A 25,182-nucleotide genomic window follows, 5' to 3' on the forward strand; every position below is an offset into this window, starting at 1 on the left:
TCTCTTTTCTTTACTCCATGCATGGTATGTGGCCGGCTAATCGATGAGTTATGCATGACGTACTGTGCATGTATCGTGTCCGCAGGTTACACTGGATTCTGCTAGTAATTAAAGTTGACAAATCAAAATGTCTCGTCCACGACTCTCTGAATATGGATCCGGCGCTTTGGGCCGACATGAGAAAAATGATGCAAAAGTAATTGTTTTCATTCATTTGCGCTCTATATCGATCGGCCTATTTCGTTCATTTCCTAATTAAGCTTCAAGTAATTAACTAATAACTCTCTCGTTTATTTAATTTTCTTTGCCTCGTAGGGTTTGGAGACGGTTCTCAGATCAAAAGGTCGGTGAATTCAAAAAAGAGTTGCATTTCATGCGGTCAAAGGCTAAGAATGGTGGCGATATTCAACCACCGGGGACCAATCTATGTGGATACTATGTCTGTGAGATCATCCGGAGATACACCTCTGAGCGCGTTCCGAGTGATACCAATGCTCAGAGGAATAACCTCCGGATGATGCTTAGTCCAGAAGCTCGCTTCCGACCACTTCAAGAGGAACTAGCTGGATGGTTCACGAGGGAAGTCCTCGATCCTAAAGGAGAACACCATTACGAGGACGTAGAACTATACATGCATTAAATTATGTATGGAAACTTGTTCAAACTTGTATATGGTCATCCGATAATATTGAATATATATTGTATATTCCTCTTGAATTCTTTTTGGTTCTAATTTCAAATTTGTTTGAAATTGTACATTCATATGCATGTATGTAGTACCGTAGAATATGTGAAACTCCTTCAAAATTACAATAAAGCACAAAAGAAATAAAACAATACAAATTAAACAGAAAACAGGTTTAGGGGGGCCTAAAACCCTAAACCTGCGGCGGCCTTTAGTCGCGGTTGGCCAGAAGAACCGCGACTAAAGGTCCTCCGCCCCGACGGCCGCCTGGCGCCCACGTGGACGGGCCTTTAGTCGCGGTTCTTAAGCAACCGCGACTAAAGGGGGGGCCTTTAGTCGCGCTCATTTGGTCGCGGTTGCGCAACCGCGACTAATGGCAGTTGCGAACCGCGACCAAATGCCCTTTTTCCACCAGTGGTAGTCATACTTAGATTAGTATCTATGGCATGAGATGCATCAGGGAATGTGATTATTGGTGGACCAGAACTAAAAGAAGTGTTGATGCAGTCCTACAAGAAATGTTCATGGGCGGAGACCTTCCTTGGAGCTGGCATCGTCCCCATGGGATTGGAAGTCGAAGGCCTGGGCCTGGTGTCCAGCTCTCCCTTTTCTTCATTGCACGCGTCAATCCTCCGAGCCAACGACCAAAGTCTGGATCAGGCTCGAGGGAAGGCCGAAGGGCATATAAAATCTATACCTATCTCTACTATCTAAAAAGGAGGAACTGGTTCTGTTTCCTCCGGTGAAGGTTTCGTCCTACATATTTTCATTTGACTATTTTGCCCTCCCACCAAATATATATTATTTGATCCTACCGATTTTCTTCCATTCGATTCCTTAATTTTGGTCTCTGTAAATAAGGATGGTGTAAACAAGGAAAGACTATGCTATAAAAAGAGGATGCAATTAAAGATCATTAACGTGAATTACAAGTCGTACAGTACCAAATTACATCGCCGCCGGCCTGCCCAACCCACCCAATCCCCTCCGCCCCCACTGAATCCCGTGGCTCGGCCAAGCCTAGAGGCCGGCGACGAGAACCTCCGCCCGGTGTTGGTACTCGCAATCCGGAGCGCATGGAGCTGGGCGTCCTCGTTAGTCCGTCACGCCGCAGGTCACCTCCAACCGCCGCCATGTCGCCTCTTGGTGACCTGGGCTCCCGGCGCCCCTCCGCCTCCCTCCCTCCTCGCCTAGATGCACCGCTCGTCGATGACCTAATCCACGGCGTCCGCATTCCATCACTGTGGAGCTCACCGCGGAAGGCAAGGAGGAGGATATGGTGGTAGCCTTGCCACCGGGATTAATTGAGGATATCCAATCTAGTGATTCTGAACAAATTACTCATCAGCTTTCAATGGTAAGTGCAGACTCTCAGATTCATCTGATTTTCTTTGTTCGGTAGTGCTCCTGTAATCTTTTGAAAAATTCTCCATAGGATTGAGCTCCCTCTCAAATTGATTGCCGGTATGGGGAAATACAAAGGATTTCGGGCCCTTGGGGATCACCGGCAACGAGCGCCCAACTGTGTTGTAAAAGGGAAAGTCGATGAGGCAATTGTTGGTGGAGGTGGACATCACGTCCACAGCAAGCAGCAAGTAACCAGCCCCACTTCAACCCTCCACGTCCAGGTATTCTTGTTTCAACTTCATGTCATAGTTTTTTTTAATGTTTTGTGCTAAGCTGTACTCTAGAAAATATACTTTATCTGGGGCAAACAACAGAGCAAATGATGCCATAGACAAATTCTTCTGGAACGAAATTCTACAAGTACTTTTTTGGACAAGCTGTAGTTTTGTTATGTAGTTTTGTTATGTAATGTATCTATTGAGATTTAAAAAAAAATTGATGGGTAGATTCGATTTTAAGGTGTCTATGGAAATAAAAAAGGTCCTTATATTCTGTAACTTTTTGCTCACAAAGGGTCCATCTGATATGTAATTTGACACGTATATATGACGTACCTTCATATATATACAGATCAGAGTAACAAAAGTATCAAATTCAGAAATGCGGAGGATGCTCTATGATTAGGAAGTGAACCCTTCGTATCTGGAGCTAATATTTCTTTCTTTTCTTACATAGTGTTGCTGCCCACATTACAAACCTAGGTGTGCCTCTTTCCTTTCTCTCTCTTTATCTTTTTGTTGTTAGATTGATTCATCCCCATCTGACATCATAAGGATTAGTCTTATTTTTGCACATTGCCTAACTTATCCTATTCAATACTATTCATTTCACTGCATTGTTATTTCATTCTTCAATACATTCTCTGAAGAAATAAATCATCAAATTTGGCAGTATCAGGCGGTATTTTGGAAGAAGAAAATCTTCCAAACACTGAATCAAGTACAGAGATATTTAATGTTGCTTTATGAATTGGCTTGCCATTATGCTAAAAAGATTTGTGTAAACTGTACTACCATTTTATGAACAAGCTACTTGACTTCTATAAATATTAATACGATATATTGAACATGTTATTGTAATATGTTTGAAACATCATGAAGAGTAGTTGTATTACATTATGCCTAGCTTAATTGATATTTCAACCACTTGTCATGGTAATAAATTACTAAGCAAATGCAGATATATTTAGTACATTTATTGTCTGAACCACCAGCATCTTCTAGGCTATAAGTTTGGGTCGTTGGCAGTGACAATATGGTAAATTGTTTTGCATAGTAGCCCCAGATATTCTGTTGTGGAAATTGTAATTGTTAGCATTGCGAGAATCGTCACACTATGTCCTACGGCTTGTTCGAGAGCAGTCATTTAAGAGCAGATGGATGCTATTTTGCTTACCTATGCTTGCTGCATGAAAAAGCTGAGAGGATTCAGATTAATTTTTACTTGTGTGTGGTGCTACTTTGGTCATCACAAAACCAAATGAACCGTATTACTTTGGTCATCAATGTTTTTCAAACTCTTCTTACAATGTATTACTTTGGTCATTTTTGTACCTCTATATCACAAAATGTATTTCCAATGTTGATGCTCCAGTATGGCGGCCAGACGCAACATTCCCTATTTGTTCTTTCTACCGAGGATAGGGATGAAGACAATGTTGATCGTCGGTTCACATACACTCCAAAATTCTTGAGGATCCCGTGGAAGTCAATTGCCATAGCGTTGTTCCTTCTCTTCCTGGGGATCTTGTGTTCTTCCTGGTATGTTAACGCATACCTCTCCAGTTACTGTATTGAAATTGATATGCATCTGTTTCATCCTCCATCATAATATTGTTTTTCTTGAATTATTCCACAAGCTCTCCTGTAAAAAACAATGTCCACTTCCATACACTTTGTGTAAAATTATCTATAAAAAAGCAATGGCCACTTGCATCACCGTAATAAGTTAAGAATAGTGTACTTTTGCTAATTTCGCTTCGTGTGCAGAATATGGTGTATCACTTTCTGAACCACATGGTACTCTCAGTTTGAACTGTCAATTTTATCTTTCCCCTACTGCGTGCCAATCAATACTTTATCTGTATTAGGTTTTTTGATTTCTCTATATTTCTCTCTAATTTTTTATCTGCGTTTGTTGTTCAGTAATATCATGTGTGCAAGGGATGGGATGGACGTTTTGGAGAACCTGCAAGACCGTGCATGTCCCTTGTTGTGAACAAGCTTGGAGAATTATTCAGGATAATGGCTAGCAAAGCTTTTGGTAACCTAAAGCATAATTGTTTTCCATTCCTTCATTTCCTGATTCATTTTGTTTGGACCTTGTGATTTCTAGAGACCGGTCTTTCTTCTCTAAATACATGTATAAATACACATGTTTATTTTAAGGAGATCAGATTCATCTTATCACTGAATGTAAGCGAGCTTTTATGATTGAATATTATTCTGTGAATAGGAATATTTTTTCATATAACATTCGAGATCCAAAAATATTCAAGGAAAGTGCACGAGCAATTTTTGAATCATAAAATTAATTCCATAAAGTAAGCATAATCCTTTCCACTAAGCATTCTTGTAATTCTATTAGACACATTGGGGCGAGTACACATCTCAAAAGAATATAAGAGTCAGATGACGGCGCTCGGTGGCGGAGGTAGAGCTAATAGGAGCATTGCATGTAGTCTTGCACTTGCATAAACTTTCTCATGATTATTCGTTGTTTTGAGGTTGTCTAATCACTGGTCTTTTCTCTAGGTGAGCTCGGATGGGAGATCTTTGGCAGGCAGTATACTTGACGGAGCAAATAAAAAATATGGATTCCTTTCTCACATTCAAACATATACCTCCTACGCCATGTTGCAAAGCCGGAGAAATGCAAGTATGGAAATGTTGCAAGGATATTGCAATTCCATCTACCATGAGTCAATATTTTCTAGCACGATGAACTTTATCCTACACGGCTTGATCTTATTATAATTTGGAATTTACTAATAGACAAATAATTCTATGTGGTCCTTCTTTTGCACACTATCCATTGATGTATCTGAATTAAATTATTTATTTGTATAGAGCAGAGAAGGTGTTATAAGAAATGGCAAGTGAAGGTCTAGAGCCTAATCTCAAGATGTATACTACCTTGATTAAAGGTTGCTAAATGCATCACTTCCAGATGGAGCATTGGAATGTTTCTAAGAGATGAAACCGGTGCGACTGAAGCCTGATGAGGCCGCTTATTATTGCTTGGTGTCCACTTCTCTTGAAGGAAAATGTAATGGAGGGAAGCACATACATATGAATCTTGTGTGTTTGCAGAGAAATGTTTAATAGCCACTTACGAGAGGATATAAATGATATATAATAAATTGTTGTATGCATTGCAGAAAATCTAGAGTATCAATATAGTTTCAATATAATACTTATAAAAATGCATAAAGTGTACAGAAAAGAACAAAGTGTATAGAAAAGAGAGGCGATCTATATTTTTTTATTGACTTTTGCATTTTGTGTTATTGTTTAAGATTGTTGCACTTTTTGGAGTTGGTTTAATATCAACAAAACTATTACTTACATAAAAGTGTTGCTAATTGTTTTAAGCAAAGATGACTAACATTGTTGGAATTCGCTACATTGCACACTACAGAAGAGACGGATGCGTAAAAAAGAGATAAAGAGGGGTTAAGAGTGGTTAGGAGTATGGATAAAAATATCAAAGTATTGTATCGAATACTACAAATCGTCGTACTTATATCACGCAGTAAAATAAGATCACCTCTCCTTATGTTTTGTTTACCCGTGGCAACGCACGGGCATTTTACTAGTACCTACTAATAAATGAAGGAAGGTTTCTCCCCATTATTTTCGTCCGTTTTTTAATTATCCATATTTTTTATTAGAATTACAGTATTTGCCACCGTGCAAGTAAATAAAATGTCTCGTGCCTCGAAGGCTCGAACGATCCCGCGACCCGAACGAAGGAAGACCCAGCCAACGACGGGAGCGAGCGCGAATGCGTGATGTATGCTGTAGGCCGTGGGCCGTGGAACCACCTATCGCTTGGGCTTTGTAAAAGCAGCAAAAATATGAATTTACCCGTTTAGTGGAATTGAACTCACGACGTGGTAATATAACAGTGTTTTTTTTGTTTTGTTTTGGATAGTCCCACCTCGCGATTTAAGACCAAATCTGACCAGTTTAAATAGGTCGCAGGTAGCCTGAATCACAAGCAGCCTCGGAAGTCAACAAGCAAGGATTGTGGCCTCACTTCAGATAGGATGGGATGCATAATTATTATGGTGTCATGGACCGATCGATGAGATATGAGTTAAAGAAGAAGGGAATCTTGGCAGGGAACGGCGGCAGACGGGATTAAGAGGAGAGGGAACCTTGGGCTGGTGAAGACAAAAAAGAGCACGGGCGGTCTCCAAAATCAAGTAAGCTGGGGCAAAGCGGGTCCTCCGGTAGAGTCGAGCATGACCGAGGAGAGACGGCGGACTGGCCCCTCGGGCTGGTTTCGACCTCCGTTAAAGGGGCTATTTCTAAATACTCCTTTTCCAGTATTAGTTTTAGAAACGATATCCGTAAGAGAAGGAGGATTTTAAAAAGTTCAAGCAAGTTCTATGTTTCTGTTTTTTTTATAATTAGCTAAAACCAAAGGTTCTGCAAAGTTGAACATATTATTTTTATTTTTATTATTTATACCTGAGAAATAGTTTTTAGAGGCTTTAGTGTGAGACATGCACATCGAATTTGTGCAAAAAGTGGACATATAGAGGTAAATGTTTGAGTTTCACTTCACAACAGAAGCCACAGCTCAATATTGAATGGGCAAACTAATGCTAGGATTACAATGTGAACTAATTTTTGCGATGTATTCTACGTGGCAACCGTAAAGAAAAACAAATTCATATCATCATGCTTGCACCTATAATATAATCTACAACGTAAGAATATTTTTTTCGCGGCAACGCGCGGGCTTTGTGCTAGTAATACTAAAAGAAGATAAAAAGGCAAACAAGAAAGAGGAGCATACGACCAGCACCATACAACCCCGAAGACAAGCAAATACATGAAGATTAAGCCGTCCTCGCGATGAAACCACCAGCAAAAGCTGCAGCCCATTGTTTAGTCTCTTCTAATATTTTCAATAAAGAAGCATAGCTCTAGCCTCTGCATCCCAATAATAGATGCACACGGCCGAAAAATATATTTGGCTCCCGAGCTCCAGTGCTCTCGCCATTCTAAAAAAAATTAAAAAATATTTATTAGTTATCAAAAAATCTGAAAAATAATTCTGTAGATTGTTAGTGTTACATCTCACAATCATGGAAAATCTCAACCCAAAATTCTTTTTAATTTGAGCTAGACAAAAATAACAAAATCTGACATATTTTTGTAGATTTGAAAATGACTACTCAGATCTGCACTTTTGTCTTTTTTTGCAGCTTAAAATATAGAGTATTTGAAATTGATATTTTACACGTTTGTTGGATACATTATTGGATATATGCATAATTTTTTCAGAATTTTTTGAAACTCAAAAATATGATTTTTTTTATTTATTTTAAAAACGAGATCACTGGTGCCTATGTGCACCAAATCTCTGTCCGCACACGGCTTGCTTTATTAATATCAAAGTATCAATTCATTAAGAATCCAACATCACTTATTACAATCACGCATAAGCTATGGTCGATACATGAATCAATTAAATGAAGGCAAATAGAAAAGCTATGCATTTGCTATTCTATTAAGATGCCGCCACCTAGTAGCCTGGAAAAAGAAGTTCTGAGCAACCACTAGCATCCGGTTGCATCCAATAACCATATCCTCCCGCTGCTTCAATGGAAGAAGGAAACCCCATTGTTGAATCGAATGAGCAGCTCGCCGGATAACCTGCAAAAAATTAGTTCCACTTTGTTTGTTAAAAATAATATTATTTCTACTCCTCCAAATAGCCCAACAAAGAGCCGAAACTCCAATCCAAGTTTTTTGTTTATCATCCTTCCTCACACCATTAAGCCATCTACCAAACATATTAGTAATATTAGCTGGTGGAAGAATGTTATATGTAAGATACATCATACACCAATAAATAAATGATTAACTGTTTCCGTGTAATCACAAAAATAACACTTTTGACATCCCTTAACGGTCTCTTCTAATATATATCTACATGAACAGTAACTTATGGTTGGATGGTTAGGAGAACAATGATATTCCAGTCTACTAGAGTTTAAATCTCAAGTTTGATACTTTGGTGTCTCATAAACACGGAATATTCTTACATCACCAGCTTCATTTTTTTGATAAATTGGAATATATTAATATCGAATGATACCACTTACACCCAACGGCTGCAACGACGCAATACCCTACCGGTAGTACGAATGCACACAACAAAAAAAGGAAAAGAAAACTAAGAAAATAAAAAGTCCCGCTAAGGTATTCTAGCCCTAGCAACAACAATATATCCACCATCAAGACAACAGCTGAACTTCAGGCTCTCCAAAAGCGACGCCTCCAAGAAGGGAACAACGTGCACGTGCCATCGTCGCCCGATCAAAAGATCTTAGCTAGGTTTTCAACCTAAAGATAGTCCCCGCTCTTAAAACAATATCTTCAACAAAGACATTGCCAGGTACAACCAATTAAGGCCAGACATTGGATTTTCACCCTGAAAAGTAAGATTCTGAACTTCACATGTGTTCCAACCCCCACTTGCATGCAGCTGCTGCGAAACCCAGAATACCAAGAAAGCCCCTCAACATCACAGAGACTCGAATCAACATCGGTAGTCCCTGAAACTGGCCTTCAGGATATATGTTCCACCTCACCATGGACCAGAATGTCATCTGATGGCAACACAGAACAGAGCTTCGCGTCGTTCCCTCTAGAACCAAACAGTCGGAATAAAAACATGGGTGCGTACGACCGAATACCATCAAATCAAGCAAACTCCAGGCATAAAGTGCACTGTTAACATTTGCCTGCGGAGCCTTCCGGAACTCAACGCTCCAGCCTAATCCAGAGAACATGCATCAAGTAGATCTTCATCTTGGGGCGAAGGAAACCTAGGACCACCGCCTTTATTCAACCCGCAAGCAGCCCCGACGCCACCCAACGACATCCTACAGGAACTTCCGCACCGAACTGAACCTGCGACCATGGCTAGCAGTGGGAAATCATAGTCGAGGCTCGCTCCTCCATCGTGCTCCAGGACAGGACATGACTGCCGATATTGTGCCCATTGGGTTTTGGCTGCCCACATCCCATCCATGTAAGCTTAGATTGCTACTCCATAGCCCAAGCGCTGCCTAGAAGCCACACGGATAAGATCTATCATATCGACCTGATCTGCTTCATGCACTAGTCGAGATCGATCCTAACCGTGACTATGCCTCGTCCACTGCGTGTTGCCGATCAGAGTCATACGACAAGCAACGCACACTAGCGAGATCTGGCACAACTGGTGCATATGTCGGCGGCATACCACGGAGGACCCAGCGTCGGTGGAGGCTTAGAAAACCTTCGGTGAGCAGTAGAGGGTGCATCACGGCGCACTTCCTCGAACTACTCTCCTACGCTGGAGAGATCCATGATACACCAGATCTCATATTTCTAGAACAAGAGGAAACATGCTTTGGCGAAAAACAAAGAAAGTCAGTCAGGGTCTCCCCGCTGCCGCCGTCACGGCTTCCTCCGGCAACGGCGGGGTGGTTGGGATAGCTGAACGGAGGCCTACTAGGTGGCGGCGGCACGGGGCCTTCGAAGTCGCCAAGTGAGGCAACTCAGGAGGCGGTTCCACGTTAATCATCAGCTTCATGGACTACCTCTTTCTTAGTTTATAGATCATGTGCATATTTTTGGATCGTCAAGTTGACCACCGTAACATAAAATATATGCTACAAAATATATATAATTAGAAAGCTCAGATGTTATACTTTCTAATTGTTTTGTACTTAGCAATGGTCTTCTTGAAGAAATTGTTTTAGGACCCCGAACTTTCCTTAGGGTGAAAACATAAGATCTATTGATCGGGCGACAATGGTGCTTGTATATTTTTTCCTTCATGGATGTCTGACTTTTGGAAACCCGATTTGTAGTCCACGTGTTGTGTTTGGTGGTGGTTATGTGCTGATACGTATCTCCACAAGTATCGCCCCAGCCGCCTCAAGAGGATACAACCCCTATGCATATTTATTGGTTGTACTTAACAGTGGTATTCTCGGTGGTCCTTGTTTATTGGTTGTGTGCATTCTTAGGATCTTTCGAATATTTTATTGATGCATAGGCTCGATGTAATTAATACCTTTACCATATTAATATATTCTCTTTATCTTGAAACACGTGAAACTTCAAAGAAGCATCGCTAACTAATACAACACTCGATAATGGCTCCTTCAAACTAGCTAAACGCGGAGTGACGGACAAGCCACACTGATTTGTCAAGAGAGCAGTCATCGGGGCATGAAGCATGTCAGATAGTAAAGAGAGACATAATGGGAGCTTGATGGTTGTTGTGGATTTACAACCCTGTCCCCATATATATAGAAGCACGTTGTGAGCACAATATAATACAGTCTCACTCTTAGCTAGTGCAAGAGCGCGACTATAGACATAAGTGAGCAAAGTAGATTTATACACCGCCAACACTCAATGGTCTCTACTTGTGAAGAATCATTGGGGATTGCTAACTTTTTTCACTTGGAGTAGTCATGCTTAGATTAGTTTCCATGGGCATGGGATGCATCAAGGAATGTGATCATTCCTCCTTCGTCAACTGGAGTGTGGATGGAGTCCTACAAGAAATGTGCATGGGCGGAGACCTCTATAGCTTGTCGAGAGCTGTTTGGTTGCCACCAGAGTGGTCTCTCGCCCATGCAATTTGCTCCACGGAAACGGAAGTCAGAGGCCCCAGCCAGGTGTGCAGGTCTCTCCTTTTTCATGGCACGCGCCAACGTCCTCTTTGGAGCCAACGACCAACGAACAGCCTCTGGATCCCGCCTTTTACCCCTCACCTAGACTCCGCCCCACTTCGTGGGCATTCAATGTACTGCTGGTGGTGACCACGGGATTATACTACTGGTAGACCACATCATGGACCGGATACGCGCTCTTGTCGAGTGATTTCCTCTTTCAGACTTGGTAGAAAATAACTCCTCTTTGAGTTGATGTTTCATACTACTAGGCACGATGATGGAATAAATGTGGCATGGATGAATAAATCTGGAGGAAACTCAGATGGTAAAATTATTATGATGAGTAAACCAAAGGTGTATTCGAGAAAAAATTTGATCAGATAAATATCAACTTTAGTATCACTCAGTAGTGATCTTGGATGAGTATACTGTTAGTCCCAAATAAGCTACCTATATATGAGCTGCAGTTTTGGAGTCCTTGTCTCCCCCTAAGTTTTTCTTTTGGCGCGTTTGTTACGAGAGAGTGACGTGGGATGAGAGGTAAGCTTCTCCTTCGTGATCGAGGCACTATAGTAGCATATAGATCGTGGAAGTCACTCATGCATGTGACATTGTTTGCTCGCCTTTTTTCATCAAGGACAAGCTACTAAAGGTCGCATGTCATTATATTAAGATTAGAAAGGTGTTGAGTACAAGTATCTTTACAAGAATAACGTCCGCCACAAACTAACACCTACTCCTCGCCTCTCCCTGCCGAATTCCTAGCCAAGCTCCACAGAGAAATAGCGTAGACAGTTAACTTAACTATTTTTAGTAACACGAGTTGCACCGACCAAATGTCCTAGCATTTGTCTGCAGCTAGATATGAGTTATGAGGCAGTAATCCATCGATTGCCACAACATCAGCTCCAGTTCTTTCATTTGGGTGCATCCGCTCGAAATTAAACTCCACAATTCTCGGACAGTATCATTGATAGCTCAGAATGGCGCGATCGTGTGCCACCTAGAGCATTCCCTAGATGCTACGACCAGAGCAATTCATATTTGTATTCCTTGGAAATTCCCCTTTTACAGGGAAAATCCCATTTTTCTTGACAAGGAAATTCCCCATTATCAATCGAGGAATCGAGGGCAACCGGGAGTCCATAGATAACTTACCGATGTCAGGTAAATTATGCGGAGTACGGTCGTGTCTAAACTCTAAAGGAACACTGCACTAGCCCACACTGTTGCTCAACAACACACAAGTCTTATTCTCTCATGCTCGTCTATATTGCAAGTAAAATCCATGTGTCACTATTGCGCCCTTTGAAAATCAAACCTAATATCAAGGGATCTGCCGGCTTCCAAGTACCAGTTCGTGCTGCTCTCGCTTCATTACCAGCATCCGGTAAAATTTTGAGGCCGAAAAGAGAGCTGCGACATAGAATCATGATATGGGAAAGATGCAAGCCCTAGTTGCTCCCATGCATCATCCTCCAGCTTGTGGCCCTAGGTGACTCAATTTTTTGTAGACACGGATGTATCTACAACTAAAGTGTCTCTAGATATGTCTCTATCTAGACAAAACAAAGACACATATTTTTAGACGGAGGTAGTACATGATATTGTGAGTCGTATTATCGGAGACAGTGGGCCTGTTGTCCGTCCACTTAGATCGTACATAAAGGTGATGTGTGGTGAGAGCTCGAGGCGACATAAAAGATCTATGTACAATAATCCCTTTAGTAGTAAAGAAGACATCCAACGCCAACCATATCATGCCAAGCTAAGGAAAAGCTTTCAAATTAACTAGGATTCTAACTCTAAATAAAACTATATATATGGGAAGAGAACTATACATGTTTAGTGAGCAATGGCTTAAAACGACATCACACCATCCAACCACATGACCTAGCTCGTGCTTGTTGTGCCTCGTGAGTAGAGGTAGCTGTAGATTTAATGTAAAAAGGGGTAGCCGCAAACTTAATTACTTAAGTATCTCGTAGTTTTGTGTATGTTCTATTTTGTTGATGAATCCTCCGATAAAATCAGAAGTCAAAGAGATATTTTATTTGTCTTGTGTTGGGTTGGGTAGGCTTGGGATGCATAAGGAAATTTGATCTCTCTAGTTAGTTTGAACTCCTAACTGTCATGACTCATGAGCAAAGGAACAAGCTATAATAGCAGAAACTTAGAATCAAATAATTGTGGTTTCACAACGATGATTATGATCCACATTGTATGACGCTAGATGATAAAACAATGGAATTTACGTATGTATAAATTGGTAGACTCCCAGTCCAATTCATTTTCTTAAGATGAGTCTTTTTCAAATATGTTGAATTGTAAATCAGCTAGATTGTCAATTATGTTTGATTGAAGATGACTAATAGATTAAAAAGAAACCAAACTAGAATAAAATTATAGTGCGTGTGAAAATCTAGGACATGTTGATCGAATGATGACGATGCTTGTGTATTGTTCCTTTCTCAGAGGCGTGACTTTTGAAGAACCTAGTTTGTAGTCCGGATAATGTGTTTGGTGATGATTTGTCTGCTGCTGTTGTGAGTGGTTGATCATCGTGGTGAGACCTTTTTTATTTTCCTTTTCTTTTCTTCATCTTCTTATTAGTTTTGGGAGAGAAGTCCAATTTACACCCCTAAACTCGTCTCAAAGTTAAGATTACAACTTTCAACTTTACTTTTGGTTCAATCTTCAACCCTGAATTCTATGAACCGTTCGGAATTGAACCTTCTACCCTTTTGACAAGTTTTGAACCGGTTTTTCTTGCCAGTTAGCGGTTTCTCTCCCTATATATTGTGCCAACTCATCAACATACAACATACGCGGTACATGTACTTCCTCTCTCTTCATATCTCATGATCACCTCATGCCTTATCATGATCGTCTTCCTCCTTGGAACGAGGCCATAGCGACCAGAGAGGGATGCCTCCATCATACAATAACACATGGCGTCTGCCCTCTACATCACCTGTCGTGCGCAGCCTTTCGCCAGCACGGGGCAACCACCACGCAGCGTAGTGAATCGCGGGGGAGGCATTTTTATTCTAGCGAGTGAAGAGTTGAAGATGAAGAGTTAAAGATATAAAATACATGTACGCACTATTTTACCAATACAATACATTACGTGACAAAAAACCCGGTCTGAACCGTTTTTAAAATTCAGGGTTGAAAGTTGAACCAAAGTAAAGCTCAGGGTTGTAAGCTAAACTTTGAGACAATTTTAGGGGGGGGGGGGGGGAGGGGGTTAATTGGACTTCTCTCTAGTTTTGGTTATGTGCATTCTCAATGTCTTTCAAACATTTCATTGGTGCAAAGGTTAGATGTACCAAGGTGCACAGTGTTAGAGGAATATGCGTGTTGTATTACCAGGGGGCCAAAGGCCACAATATATAGTACATATACAGGTGCAAATATGCAGGAAGCCCCCTAACATATGGGGAAACTACAATATACAGATATATACTCTAACACCCCCCGCAAACTGATACGTCTCCGGCGTATCGATAATTTCTTATGATCCATGCCACATTATTGATGTTATCTACATGTTTTATGCACACTTTATGTCATATTCCTGCATTTTCTGGAACTAACCTATTAACAAGATGCCGAAGTGCCGATTCTTTGTTTTTCTGCTGTTTTTGGTTTCAGAAATCCTAGTAACGAAATATTCTCGGAATTGGACGAAATCAAAGCCCAGGGGCCTATTTTTCCACGAAGCTTCCAGAAGTCCGAAGGAGAGACGAAGAGGGGCCACGAGGGAGCCAAACCCTAGGGCGGCGCGGCCCCCCCCTTGGCCGCGCGGCCCTATGGTGTGGGCCCCCCGTGCCGCCTCTTGACCTGCCCTTCCGCCTACAAATAGCCTCCGTGACGAAACCCCCAGTACCGAGAACCACGATACGGAAAACCTTACTGAGACGCCGCCACCGCCGATCCCATCTCGGGGGATCCAGGAGATCGCCTCCGGCACCCTGCCGGAGAGGGGAATCATCTCCCGGAGGACTCTACGCCGCCATGGTCGCCTCCGGAGTGATGAGTGAGTAGTCTACCCCTGGACTATGGGTCCATAGCTGTAGCTAGATGGTTGTCTTCTCCCCATTGTGCTATCATTGTCGGATCTTGTGAGCTGCCTAACATGATCAAGATCATCTATCTGTAATTCTATATGTTGCGTTTGTTGGGATCCGATGAATAGAGAATACTTGTTATGTTGATTATCAAAGTTATATCTACGTGTTGTTTATGATCTTGCATGCTTTCCGTTACTAGTAGATGCTCTGGCCAAGTAGATGCTTGTAACTCCAAGAGGGAGTACTTATGCTCGATAGTGGGTTCATGCCTGCATTGACACCGGGACAAGGATGTAAAGTTCTAAGGTTGTGTTGTGCTGTTGCCACTAGGGATAAAACATTGATGCTATGTCTAAGGATGTAGTTGTTGATTACATTACGCACCATACTTAATGCAATTGTCTGTTGCTTTGCAACTTAATACTGGAGGAGGTTCGGATGATAACCTGAAGGTGGACTTTTTAGGCATAGATGCAGTTGGATGGCGGTCTATGTACTTTGTCGTAATGCCCAATTAAATCTCACTATACTCATCATGATATGTATGTGCATGGTCATGCCCTCTTTATTTGTCAATTGCCCAACTGTAATTTGTTCACCCAACATGTTGTTTGTCTTATGGGAGAGACACCTCTAGTGAACTGTGGACCCCGGTCCAATTCTCTTTACTGAAATACAATCTACTGCAATACGTGTTCTACTGTTTTCTGCAAACAATCATCTTCCACACAATACGGTTAATCCTTTGTTACAGCAAGCCGGTGAGATTGACAACCTCACTGTTTCGTTGGGGCAAAGTACTTTGGTTGTGTTGTGCAGGTTCCACGTTGGCGCCGGAATCTCTGATGTTGCGCCGCACTACATCTCGCCGCCATCAACCTTCAACGTGCTTCTTGACTCCTACTGGTCCGATTAAACCTTGGTTTCTTACTGAGGGAAACTTGCCGCTGTGCGCATCACACCTTCCTCTTGGGGTTCCCAACGGACGTGCCAACCACACGCATCACAAACTCATGGTGGATCCACAACACTGAGTTTGGAGAGTAAAAAGTCATGCTGCGCTCGAGTTTGTGCCTTTGTAAAGAAATCTGCCAACTGCAAATCTGAAGGCACATAATGAACCGCAACAACCTCATCCTGCACCTGAGCACGTGTATAAAAAGCATCAACACCAATATGCTTGGTCAGCTCATGCTTGACCGGATCACGTGCAATACTGATAGCACTCCGTACCGTCGTACAAAAGTGGAGTGGGTGTCGTAACAGAGACCCCAAAATCTGCAAGCAACCACCGTAACCAGGTCACCTCAGCAATCAACAAAGCCATAGCCCGCAGCTCAGCCTCAACACTCGAACGAGAAACCGCTACCTGTTTCTTCGTCTTCCAAGCAACAAGCGAACCACCAAGAAACACACAAGAAGCGTAAAGTGAACGACGATCCGTAGGATCACTCGCCCACGTAGCATCCGAGTAGCACTGGAGCTGGAGAGAGCTAGAACGAGGAAAGAAAAGGCGACGAGTGATCGTGCCACGAAGGTAACGAAGAACACGGAGGAGATGACTGTAGTGAACAGTGGTAGGAGCTGAGACAAACTGACTCAGAATATGAACATGATAAGAAATATCAGGACGAGTGACAGCAAGATAAACAAGACTCCCAACAAGATGACGATAACGTATGGGATCAGGAAGAGGATCACCATCAGTAGGACGAAGCTTAACATTAAGCTCCATAGGAGTATCAACCGTGCGCTCATCCCCAAGAGCAGCACGAGCAAGAAGATCCTGAATGTACTTCTCCTGAGAGATAGAAAAGCCATCAGAAGTGGAGGAAACCTCAATCCCAAGAAAATAGCGAAGAGGACCAAGATCAGTCATGAGAAACTGATCACAAAGACGAGCCTTTACAAAGGAAATATACTCAGGATCATCACCAGTAATGATCATATCATCAACATAGAGAAGGAGAAGGGTGCGTCCACGAGGAGAAGATCGGGCAGCGCGGCCGGAACACGTACTAGACTAGAGGATCAATTATTTTGCTCTGATACCATGTTAGAGGAATATGCGTGTTGTATTACCAGGGGGCCAAAAGTCACAATATATAGTACATATACAGGTGCAAATATGCAGTAAGCCCCCTAACATATGGGGAAACTACAATATACAGATATATACTCTAACACGCAGTACATCTGTGGGCCACTGAGAGGGATAATCAACTGTATCAGTCTGTACCGCTATAGTTCATTTCGCACGGCACTGGGCCCATGGAATTAAATGTCATGTTGTTCTATCGATGGAGACTAGTAAGCATGCACGTGCAACGCACGTCTTATATTGTGTCATAAGAACATATATTAAGCAACTGATTGAGCATGAAAGTTGCAACTGATTGAGCATGAAAGTTGCTTAATTGATGCTGATCCTCTTTCTGCAGAGGGATACACAGAGTGCCGCTTGGATGTAGGGTTTTGTTCACTTAATTTTTTTCAAGCGAGCCACTTCTCACCAACAGTACTCTCACGGACCATGTTGTTATTTTGCAGCCATTAACAGAAGCCATGTTCCTGACTGATCTGGAGTTAAATTTGCTTGCATATAATTATAATTCTCTCTATGATTGTGTTGCAAACTGAAGAACCAATCATTTTATTTTATTTGCAGGTGAAACAAACGGCAAGCCGGAATAACCAACTATCCATGATCTTGCTTCTGCACCATTAGCAGATTATTAGGTAGTTAACTTTGCTTGCATATAATTATAATTCTGTTAATTCTTGTGTTGTGAACTGAAGAACCAACCATTTTATTTTATTTGTATATATTGAGCTATGAAAAACAGTGACATGTTGTTTAATCTTCAGTTTGGGTTTCTCTTCTGTATGTTGATTACTTTCTGTTTGTAGTTGGGCGAGTGTCCTTGAAAATCAGAAGATTGCTAGAAAACATGATGGATCAGTGGTCTTCTCATGACGAATACCTTTTACTCCCACATGGTATGTGCAGATGCATACTTATTTGTTTTGAAGACATGTCTTTCATTGCGATTAAGGGGGCATACAAAAAAACATAATATTGATTGCGTTCAGTTAGTACTGTATCCATCCATCTGCAGGTTACTTTTAATATTGATTTGTTACAGTCCTTCTGTCACACCAGTTCACATTTCCCAAATATATATACCAAACAAAATCTCCGCTAATAGCCAAAGTATGAATAGTTGCAGCGGCATATAGAAAAATAAGTACATGTATTCAGTTTGATCCATTTGGATGGCTGGTAAATAATATTCTAATCTGGGTATGGCGTTCTTCCTCTGCTCTAATACCAGTACCAAGACAGAAACAAGTTTTTAAAAAGCTCACGTCCACACCAAGTCCATAGACTATTATCATCAAGAACTGCAAGCAGAAAACAAATATTGTTAGCATCTAAAGTAGCTACATATGTACAACCGCATAAATGCAAATAAACCATAGAAGAACAACGTAGATGCAAATAAACTCTAGATTACACACCTGCTCCACCCATCTAAAACATCACGATAGACAATGTTTTTGGTGTTTTTCCCGGTTTTATCAACCTCGGAGTTTGGCTTGAGCGTTGAGTGTTTATGGTGTCCTGAAATGTGGTACATTCGATGGTGGTTGCGGCAGCGGCAGAAGGAGTTACATCATGAGAATGAACTGTATGAACATGTGTCATATTACTTTGAGACCTGGCCTGGGGTGTATGCTCAACACGATATGTAAGCATGTAGTAGGAGCACACCATTACTTTGGGACCTGGCCTGGGGTGTATGCTCAACATTTTGTGCGTCAGTAAGCACTGCTGTTGTAGCCTTTTTATTTTCACGGGCTTGGCGACGTCTTTTCTGAATTTCATCTTTATTTCGGGTATAATACTCTCTATCCCTCTGCCTTTTCAATTCTTTAGGGTCTGTATAGATACATAGCGCAAGTTAGCACATAACCAATAGCACTGTTCATTATCCTAAAAAAACAATAGCCTGCTTATATTTACCCAATGAGTGAGTGTTGCTTATTTCCTGAAATGGGGTGCGCTCCTCGGCGCGTTTGGGAGATGACATACTGTCACCTGTCTGTAAATAGTCCAATGTTTTTTATTAGAAAAGGTACATCCGTGTCCAATGTTATGTGCTAACCTATGAGAAACAATTTACAATTCTCATGCAATGTCAGGTGTTGATGTTAGGTACCGGGGATCCAAATCGTGGAAGGTACCTGCTATTGTAAGAAGGTTCGTGATGATCGGTTTGTGTTTCTACTTGATGATCCTACTCCCAAACACGGTACGTGAAGCACGAATTTATTGCACATGAAGCACAATCAGGAATCCACTTTTGAGGGCGTTTCATACCTGCTCGCTGAAGTAGTGGAGATGGCAGGTACGTTAGAAAATGGGAAAATTTGCTACAGGACATCGTTATTTTCTAGCGTTTGCCAAAACACACTGCTCGATTGTGTCTTTGCCAGGTACCATTATAATTTCGTGGCACATTTGCCAGAACACACCACCTAGCCGAAAACGGAAAGTTTTGCACTTTTACCTGGGATGACTGGTTTTGAAGACAAAATGCAAAACTTTCCGTTTTCGGCCAGGTGGTGTGTTCTGGCAAATGTGTCACAGAATTGTAATGGTACCTGACAAAGACACAATCGAGCGGTGTGTTTTGGCAAACGCCAGAAAATAACGGTGTCCTGTAGCAAATTTTCCCTTAGAAAATTCATCCAGTTTGCTGCATACTAAATTGTATCCTGCAACGAAACATAATTGATCCAATCCAATCCAATTTGTCAGCAGTGGGGAGATGAAGGAGGAGCGGCTACTCAGTCGACGTGCAGACGTGCGGTGCAGGTTGCGTGGTCGACGTACATGGAGTCGGCGGAGTGTTGCAGGTCTGCGAGATCGCCGTGCAAGGAGAAGACGGATCTGTGCAGGCCTGCGAGGACGCCGTGCAGGGAGAAGACGGGCTGCTGAGCGGCGTACGGCGTGGTGGGCACGGGTATTTGCGATGGGGTCGAGGAGATCCGGTTATCAATTTTGCGCTGATAGTTGCGTCATTAGCGGGATGAGGATGTGGGAGTACGGCCAGGGCTGCTAGGCGTGGGATCAGTTTTCGTCTGCCGGTGAAGCACGGTCAGTCATTGTTAAATTGCTAAGTGCACACGGACTGTTAATTTGAGTCTTGTTTGTGGGCCTGATCGCGGGGTGTGTGGAGAATAGCGGTGTGTACCTAAGAAAGTTCTTGTTCGCTCTTTTATTAGTAGTGGAGATTATTGGAGCCACCTTGCATCTCTATTTCTGCACCAAGACCTTTGGACTGAGAAAGGCGGTGAGGAAAGAGAGAAAATGGACGAGGTGATGACTGCCGTGGAACATCCGCGAGCTGTCTGGTTCGCGCAGAGCATGTCGCTGCTTGGCGGCCGGCCGGCGCGCATGTGAAGCTCCAGCAGGCCGAGGGCAGGAACATGGTCGTGACGCAATCTTGACTACCTCCCGTTTTATCTTACCGGAGATTTTTTTGGCTCTGCGCGAGCAAGATGAACTCAATGACTCGCTGCTGAAGTGCTAATCGAGTTTGGGGCATAAGGTAGTTGGGCATTAACGGGTAGTGTAAGTGTGTAAGCCACGTTGGCTTAACTGCACCACATCTGTACTCTCCATGGATGTGAACTCCAACACTGTACATAAATGTCAGAATAAAACAAAATACGCTGAGAAATACAGTTGCTGGTGTGAATTTGGCTAACAGCCATTGGTTGAAACTACCGGAGCATCTAAGCCTGGGATCAGAATGAAATTTCCGAATATATTCCCTTTATTGAGTAAGATATTGTACCACAAAGAATCATTGGTAACTACATCTTTCGATAATTCCTCCTGAAAATTAGATAAAAGCGGAGTGACGCGTGAGCCCCACCTATATGGCAAAAGAGAGATGTCATCAGGGCATGATGTACGTTGGATAGTGAAGGGAGACCTAATAGACCTTGATGGTTGTTGTGAATTCACAGCCTTGTGACCATATATACAAGGTTGTCAGCGGTCAGCACAATACAGTCTCACTCTTAGCCCATGCGAGAGCACAATTGTAGATATAAATGAGCATCGTAGATTTATACACCACTGACATTCGATGGTCTCTAGTTGTGAAGAATCATTGGAGATTGCTAAACCCTTTTTTTCACTTCGAGTAGTCACGCTTAGATTAGTGTTCACGGTCATGGGATGCATCAGGGAATGTGATCAGTGCCTGGCTGAAAGGGAGTGTGGATGGAGTCCTCCCAAAAATGTACATGGGCGGAGACCTCTCTTGGAGTTGGTATGGTCCCTCCCCCATGTAGGCCTTGATTGGTTCGATGAGTTTGCTTCCCCCGGAGGTTTACACCTATACGGGATTAGAGTTGATCCCTCCATCTCACTCTTTTCCCACAGCGATTTCATAATCTCCGTCTCTCATCGTCAAATCTCAAGCCCCTATCTCACGCTACCCAGAATCCCTGAGAAGCTCTCTCACAACCACACATCTTCCCAGGTTGCTCCTATCATGCTGCAACAAAGGGGCAACAGCAGCGCCGCAGTCGGAGATGCAGCAGCTGGCGGCGGAGGGCGGCCTAGCTTGGCGCCAGGTCGAAATCCAAGAATCCGCATGAGGCTTCCGTTCTGGCGGAGGGGGACCCTAGTGATGCGAATGTGTTGTCGCTGCTGCCACCACTTCCGCTGAGTTCGCCTCCTGGACTCCTGGTCGCGCCGCCTTCGGGATTCTTTCCACGACTTGGAAGAAGATGTATCAATCCACTGTGAAATGGACGGGATCGGGAGGGTTTGCGGAGTGTGGTCAGCGTGGGGTGTAACCTTTTTTTTTTGAGGGAGCATGGGGTGTGACCGAACACGCGGTTATGGATGGGTCAGGATTATATCTGGGTCCAACTAATCCACGCGGGTTGATAGGGGTTCGGCCGCATTCCCTGCCGGGTTGGGGCTAACCGAACGAGGTCTAATTGGTAACAGATACGCCCGTCATCCTTGCCGCTCCGTACGATCGTCTCGCTCTCCGAAAGACGAAGCAGGTATATCAAATAATTGCAAAAACGAAAGGTTGTGGCAAACAGATAATTAAGTGTCCTTAGAGCATGTCTAACAGACCCTTTATTTTTCTACCCCTTAAAACACGAGTAGAGGGTCCTGTATTCACTTTTCGCTGGCCGAAAACTCGTCCGAGCTAGCAGACCCCGTTTCCCCACCCCGTAAAACAGAATCCTACGGAATATTCTGTTTTTAGCGGCGGCGCGCGGGTGGCTATGGCGGCGGCGCGAGGAAAATGGTTGGGAATTCTGAAATGTCCGCGCGCCCTAGTGAAATGAGATGAGGGGTTGGCCCTGTATTCAGCCTCCCGCCCCGTACAAGTAAGGGGCGAAGAGCCGCCCCGTAGCCAAACTGTAAAAAATCGACGCGGGAGCCTGTTTTACGGGGTCTGCTAGACGCCCGGGTAACGCCCAACCCCTTATTTTGACGGTTATTATACGGGTTTGGCCCTTTTAAGGGGTCTGTTAGACATGCTCTTAGCCAGATCACGCTAGTACAATTCTCTGTCTCATCTTCTGCCTCTCTCTAACGAGCGTCTCGGATTCAATCCAAATGGTTTTCCGGCAGAATTTTATCAAACTTTTTGGGAAGTAATAAAATTGGATTTGATGGCGCTTTTTATTTCATTCCAAAGAGGAGAACTACCTTTGCATCGGCTAAATTTTGGGGTTGTTACTCTGCTTCCAAAAAAAGATAATGCGACATAAATTCAACAGTACCGCCCTATTTGTCTACTTAATGTGATTTTTAAGATTTTTACTAAAGTTGCCACCATTCATATTTCTGAGGTAGCTCATAATGTGATTAAACCTACTCAGACTGCGTTTATGCCGGGTAGACATATTCTGGAGGGAGTTGTTGTGCTTCATGAGTCTATACACGAATTACATAGAAAAAAGCTAGATGGTGTTCTTTTGAAAATTGATTTTGAGAAGGCATATGATAAGGTAAAATGGCCCTTTTTACAACAAGTTTTGCGTATGAAGGGGTTTGATGAAATATGGTGTAATCGGATTAAACAGTATGTTCAAGGAGGGTGTGTGGGAATTAGGGTGAATGATGATATTGACCACAATTTCCAGACTAGGAAAGGTTTGAGACTGGGAGATCCTTTATCTCCAATCCTTTTTAACATTGTCGCGGATATGCTAGCCATTCTTATTGCTAGGGCTAAGGAAGCGGACAAATAGGGTTTTTTTTATCCCATCTTGTTGATGGCGGCATTTCAATATTACAATATGCTGATGACACAATTTTATTTATGGAACATGACATTGCCAAAGCACTTAATATGAAGTTGATATTATGTATGTTTGAGCAACTATCCGGGTTAAAAATTAATTTTCACAAGAGCGAGATCTTTTGTTTCGGTAAAGCCAAGGATACTGAACAACAATATATGCAAATTTTTGGTTGTGAGGCAGGAGTTCTACCATTTAAATATTTGGGTATTCCTATTCATCACCGAATTTTGAGAAATGCTGAATGGAATCCGGTTGAGAGTCGTTTTGCTTCAAAACTAGGGTGCTGGCGGAGTAAAATGCTTTCTTATGGGGATAGATTGGTTCTCATTAATTCGGTCTTAACAAGTTTGCCAATGTTCATGTTATCTTTCATGGAAATCCCAGTGGGGGTTAGGAAAAGATTAGACTTCTATAGGTCCAATTTTTTCTGGCAATCTGATGAACAAAAGAAAAGATATAGACTCTCCAAATGGAACATGCTTTGTAGGCCGAAAGATCAGGGGGGCCTGGGTATTGAAGTTTTGGAATTAAAAAACAAGTGCTTACTTAGTAAATGGTTATTCAAAATCCTTACTGAACAAGGTATGTGGCAAGAAATTCTACATAACAAGTATCTACATTCTAAAACTTTAGCGCAAGTTGAGGCTAAACCTACCGATTCACCTTTTTGGAAAGGTCTTATGAAAGTGAAATCTGATTTTTTTAGTAGAGGGTTTTTTAAAGTTGGGGATGGTTGCTCCGTACGTTTTTGGGAAGATGTCTGGCTAGGGGATGTCCCTTTAGCACAACAATATCCCTCTCTTTATAATATAGTTCAACATAGAGATGTTTTGGTATCTATAGTGTTGGCTCAAACTCCGTTGAATATTACATTCAGAAGAGGCCTAAATGATCACAAATATATTGAGTGGTTGCATTTGTGTCAACGGCTAATTACCATCAACCTTACCGACGAACCTGATAAGTTTGTATGGAAGCTTACAGATTCGGGACTGTTCACAGTTAAATCTATGTATCTTGATTATATGAATGGTCATACTAGATTTCTGCGCAAATATTTATGGAAACTAAAAATTCCTTTAAAGATTAAGATTTTCATGTGGTTTCTTAACAACAAGGTTTACTTACCAAGGATAATTTGGCAAAACGTAGATGGACAGGGTCGCAAAAGTGTTGCTTCTGTGATGCAAATGAAACTGTTGAGAGCATCTCCAGCCGCGTCACCCAAACCGTCCCCCAAAGCGCGCCGGATCGAGCGTTTGGGGGACGTGTTTTGTTCGTGCCGCGTTTGGGGGACGTCGCTCCCCAGCCGCGTCCCCCAAACGCCGCCCCCAAACATTAAAAGTACTTTTTTTGGCTAGAAAAAACTATTTACTAATATTCAAATCGGTTGAACATAAACAAATTATATATAAAACTTCGGAAAAATATAATTAAATACATATAAACTATCTACTTCTTCTTCTTTGCTGATGGCCCCGCCTCGTCATCGTCATCGTTGTGGCGCTTCCTGCTCATCACCTCTTCCGAAGAGGCGGTGTCGGCGCCCGACGCGTCGGAGTCCTCCTCGTCGTCGGCGGTGATCGTCGGCTGCGCCTTTGCCTTTGCCTTTGCCTTGGCCTTGGCCTTGGCCGCCTTCGCCTTCGCACGGGCCACCGCCGCCGCCGCGTCCTCGCTCTCTTCTTCCTCTGTGTCCTCCTCCCAGCCCAGCCATTCCTCCTCGCTGTCAACTGGCGGCG

General features: G+C 42.6%; 1 long non-coding RNA gene across 1 annotated transcript; it reads left to right on the top strand.

The window, feature by feature from the left end:
* The first annotated feature begins 1,666 nt into the window (after positions 1-1,666).
* Positions 1,667-5,516, top strand: LOC127312649 (uncharacterized). The gene is made up of 7 exons (XR_007858482.2): positions 1,667-2,042; positions 2,121-2,313; positions 2,663-2,793; positions 3,686-3,852; positions 4,237-4,354; positions 4,846-4,969; positions 5,161-5,516. It is a non-coding gene; the product is annotated as an uncharacterized lncRNA (long non-coding RNA).
* Positions 5,517-25,182: the final 19,666 nt, after the last annotated feature.

The sequence above is a fragment of the Lolium perenne genome, chromosome 7 (assembly GCF_019359855.2).
Source record: "Lolium perenne isolate Kyuss_39 chromosome 7, Kyuss_2.0, whole genome shotgun sequence".
Classification (NCBI taxonomy): domain Eukaryota; kingdom Viridiplantae; phylum Streptophyta; class Magnoliopsida; order Poales; family Poaceae; genus Lolium; species Lolium perenne.